This window comes from Triticum dicoccoides, chromosome 4B (assembly GCF_002162155.2).
Source record: "Triticum dicoccoides isolate Atlit2015 ecotype Zavitan chromosome 4B, WEW_v2.0, whole genome shotgun sequence".
In the NCBI taxonomy this organism is placed as follows: domain Eukaryota; kingdom Viridiplantae; phylum Streptophyta; class Magnoliopsida; order Poales; family Poaceae; genus Triticum; species Triticum dicoccoides.
In genome coordinates this window covers 482,064,214-482,069,638 of record NC_041387.1, presented here as the reverse complement: position 1 = coordinate 482,069,638, position 5,425 = coordinate 482,064,214, and positions in this window count along the sequence as shown.

Genomic DNA, 5,425 nt, shown 5'->3' with positions numbered 1-5,425 from the left:
TCTTGCATTCTTTACAGACTGTACTCTTTTGACAGATTGCTGTTATGGTTGCATTGTTTGCATATGTTTGCTTGTTTAATGATTCTATTTGAGGATAGGAGTATTAATTATGCAGAGGCATTTAGTATGCAATGTTGAGTAATAATGTTAGTGATTTGTTATAGTAGAAAATGATAAGGTTTTGCATTGGTTTATACTAACCTATCTCACGAGTTCTGGTTGAGTTTGTTGTGAATGAAGCTTTTGATAAAAACAGAAACCATGATAAGAGAGGAATTAAGGAGACACAAAAGTTCAAGCTTGGGAATTCCCAAGGCACCCCAAGATAATATTTCAAGAAGTCTCAAGCATCTAAGCTTGGGGATGCCCCGGTAGGCATCCCACCTTTCTTCTTCAACAACTATCGGTCAGTATCGGTTGAACCTAAGTTTTTGCTTCTTCACATGAGTTGTGCTATCCTTGCAATGTAATTTTGTTTTGTTTTGCTTGCTGTTTGAATAAGATACCAAGATCTGAAATTCTTTAATGAGAGAGAGTCTTCGCATAGTTGCATAACTATTCGACTACTTATTGATCTTCACTTATATCTTTCGGAGTAGTTTGTCATTTGCTCTAGTGCTTCACTTATATCCTTTAGAGCATAATGGTGGATTTTTTTTAAAAGAAACTTTTGATCTCTCATGCTTCACTTAGATTATTTTGAGAGTCATTAATAGCATGGTAATTTGCTTAATATTAATACACTTGGTATTCAAGATATGTGAAACTTTCTTTTGAGTGCGTTGAATACTAAAATAAGTTTGATGCTTGATAATTATTTTGAGATATGGAGGTGATAATATCAAAGTGATGCTAGTTGGGTGATTATGAATTTAAAGAATGCTTGTGTTGAAGTTTGTGATTCCCGTAGCATGCACGTATGGTGAACTGCTTTGTGATGAAGTTGGAGCACAATTTTATTTATTGATTGCCTTCCTTATGAGTGGCAGTCGGGGACGAGCGATGGTCTTTTCCTACCAATCTATCCCCCTAGGAGCATGCGTGTAGTGCTTTGGTTTTTGATGACTTCTAAATTTTTGCAACAAGTGCATGAGTTCTTTTGATTAATGTTGAGTCCATGGATTATACGCACCCTTTCACCCTTCCACCATTGCTAGCCTCTCTAATACCGTGCACTTTTTGCCGGTATCACACACCCACAATATACCTTCCTCAAAACAGCAACCATACCTACCTATCATGGCATTTCCATAGCCATTCCGAGATATATTGCCATGCAACTTTCCACCGTTCCGTTCATATGACACACATTACTTTTGTCATATTGCTTTTTTGCATGAACATGTAGTTGACATTGTATTTGTGGCAAGGCCACCTTCATAATTTTCATACATGTCGCTCTTGATTCCTTGCATATCCCGGTACACCGCCGGAGGCATTCATATAGAGTCATATTTTGTTCTAAGTATCGAGTTGTAATTGTTGAGTTGTAAGAAAAATAAAAGTGTGATGATCATCATTATTAGAGCATTGGCCCAGTAAGGAAAGGATGATGGAGACTATGATTCCCCCATAAGTTGGGATGAGACTCCGGACGAAATATAAAAAAATGAGAGAAAAAGAGAGAAGGGACAATGTTACTATCCTTTTACCACACTTGTGCTTCAAAGTAGCACCATGATCTTGATGATAGAGAGTCTCCTATTTTGTCACTTTCATATACTAGTGGGAATTTTTCATTATAGAACTTGGCTTGTATATTCCAATGATGGGCTTCCTGAAATTCCCTAGGTCTTCATGAGCAAGCAAGTTGGATGCACACCCACTTAATTTATTTTTGAGCTTTCATTCACTTATAGCTCTAGTGCATCCGTTTCATGGCAATCCCTACTCACTCACATTGATATCTATTGATGGGCATCTCCATAGCTAGTTGATACGCCTAGTTGATGTGAGAGTATCTCCCTCTTTTTGTCATGTCCACAACCACCATATTCTATTGCACCATAGTGCTATGTCCATGGCTCACGCTCATGTATTGCGTGAAAGTTGAAAAGGTTTGAGAACACACTACTAGAAAAAGGCCTGTTAGTGGCGCACCTATTTTTTCCATTAATGGCGCACTATAGGTGCGCCACTATTACCACGCCACTAGTAACAAATACTAATGGTGCACCTCTGGTGTGCCATTAGTATACCAAATAATAGTGGCGCACCTGGTAGTGTGCCATTACTATGTCCAACAGTGTGCCATTACTATGCCTCCTAGGGGGCCATATTTACCTTCACGTTTGCCCCCAAGTGCGCTATTACTATGCCCCATAATGTGCCACTGGTATTTAGCCCTGGTGCGCCACTAATGCTCAATATGGTGCGCCACTACTATGAATATTAGGAACTATTATTTTTTGCTTTTCTTGTCTTTGCACAGGTTAGAAGATACACATTACACAACATAGAATATAAACATCACACAATAAAATTCATCATATTAGTCTCCAAAATTCAAAATAGCAAACAGAGTTCAAACATTAGCCAAGTTTAGGTCTCGAGACATTAGCAAAGTTCATCATATATATTAGTCGAGTTTGTCGTCACATCACAAAGTCGATATCAATGTTGTCACTTTCGTATACTAGTGAGAATTTTTCATTATAGAACTTGGCTTGTATATTCCAATGATGGGCTTCCTCAAAAGTGCCCTAGGTCTTCGTGAGCAAGCAAGTTGGATGCACACCCACTTAGTTTCTTTTGTTGAGCTTTCATATATTTATAGCTCTAGTGCATCCGTTGCATGGCAATCCCTACTCACTCACATTGATATCTATTAATGGGCATCTCCATAGCCCGTTGATACGCCTAGTTGATGTGAGACTATCTTCTCCTTTTTTGTCTTCTCCACAACCACCATTCTATTCCACATATAGTGCTATGTCCATGGCTCACGCTCATGTATTGCGTGAAAGTTGAAAGAGTTTGAGATTACTAAAGTATGAAACAATTGCTTGGCTTGTCATTGGGGTTGTGCATGATTAAATACTTTGTGTGATGAAGATAGAGCAACCACCAGACTATATGATTTTGTAGGGATAACTTTCTTTGGCCATGTTATTTTGAGAAGACATAATTGCTTAGTTAGTATGCTTGAAGTATTATTATTTTTATGTCAATATGAACTTTTGTCTTGAATCTTTCGGATCTGAATATTCATGCCACAATTAAGAAGATTTACATTGAAATTATGCCAAAGTAGCACTCCGCATCAAAAATTCCTTTTTATCATTTACCTACTCGAGGACGAGCAGGAATTAAGCTTGGGGATGCTTGATACGTCTCCAACATATCTATAATTTTTGATTGCTCCATGCTATATTATCTACTGTTTTAGGCAATATTGGGCTTTACTATCCACTTTTATATTATTTTTGGGACTAACCTATTAACCGTAGGCCCAACCCAGATTTGCTGTTTTATGCCTATTTCAGTGTTTCGAGGAAAAGGAATATCAGACGGAGTCAAAACGGAACGAAACCAACTGGAGAAGTTATTTTTGGAAGGAAACCTACCAGATAGACTTGGACCCTACGTCAGGAGATGAGGGAGGTGCTCACGAGGGTGGGGGGCGCGCCCACCCCCCTAGGGTGTGCCCCCCTGCCTCGTGGGGCCCCCGAAGCTCCACCGACGTACCCCTTGCACCCATATATACCTACGTACCCTAAAACTTCCAGAACAGAAGATAGATCGGGAGTTCCGCCACCGCAAGCCTCTGTAGCCACCAAAAACCTCTCGAGAGCCCTTCCCGGCCCCCTGCCGGAGGGGGGATCCTTCACCGGTGGCCATCTTCATCATCCCAGCACTATCCATGACGAGGAGGGAGTAGTTCACCCTCGGGGCTGAGGGTATGCACCAGTAGCTATGTGTTTGATCTCTCTCTCTTGTGTTCTCTCTCGTGTTCCCTCTATGGCACGATCTTGATGTATCCCGAGCTTTGCTATTATAGTTGGATCTTATGATGTTTCTCCCCCTCTACTCTCTTTTGATGAATTGAGTTTCCCCTTTGAAGTTATCTTATTGGATCGAGTCTTTTATGAGAACACTTGATGTATGTCTTGGTGATCAACTTGCGGGTTTCGTGACATTGGGAACCTATGCATGGGGGTTGGCACACGTTCTTGACTCTCCGGTAGTAGCTTTGGGGCACTCTTTGAAGTACTTTTATGTTGGTTGGATGAATCTTAGATTGTGTGACGCATATCGTATAATCATGCCCACAGATACTTGAGGTGACAATGGAGTATCTAGGTGACATTAGGGTTTTGGTTGATTTGTGTCTTAAGGTGTTATTCTAGTACGAACTCTTTTATAGATCGATCCAAAAGAATAACTTTGAGGTCGTTTCGTACCCTACCATAATCTCTACATTTGTTCTCTGCTATTAGTGGCTTTGGAGTGACTCTTTGTTGCATGTTGAGGGCTTGTTATATGATCTATCTATGTTATTATTGTTGACAGAACTTGCACTAGTGAAAGTATGAACCCTAGGCCTTGTTTCCTATCATTGCAATACCATTTACGCTCACTTTTACCACTTGTTACCTTGCTGTTTTTACAATTTCAGATTACAAATACCTTTATCTACCATCCATATTGCACTTGTATCACCATCTCTTCGCCGAACTAGTGCACCTATACAATTTACCATTGTATTGGGTGTGTTGGGGACACAAGAGACTCTTTGTTATTTGGTTGCAGGGTTGTTTGAGAGAGACCATCTTCATCCTACGCCTCCTACGGATTGATAAACCTTAGGTCATCCACTTGAGGGAAATTTGCTACTGTCCTACAAACCTGTGCACTTGCAGGCCCAACAACGTCTACAAGAAGAAGGTTGTGTAGTAGACATCAGGGGGCAAGCAATACCGTGTGCTTTGTAATATAGGTGCGCCATCGAAATTGCATTTGCTATTTGAAAATCAAACCACCCTTTTCATACATAAATTTGGTCCACATGCAAGTGTGTTCGTATTTTGACCCTACCCCGCGTCATTTTTCGCCAAATTTATGAACATTAGACAAGTCGGATGATGCAACAGACACGGTTCACTCAAACTAAACGTGTGCCACGCCAATGCCCCTGTCACACACACAGTACATTGGGCTCCACGAGGCTCCCCTCTCAAAAATATCTGCACTCCTCGAGGGTTTTTCTGTTTCATAACACACGTATGTTATCTCCAGACTGTGTGCGATGTTTCTTGTTCCCAATCCCACCTGCATCCCTAAAAAATATCTGCCCGCCTCGAGGAGGGTTTTTCTGTTTTATAACACATGGTTTTTATCTCCGGACTATGTGTGATGTTTCTTGTTCCCAATCCCGCCTGCATTCCTAGAAAATATCTGCCCGCCTCGAGGGTTATTCTATTTC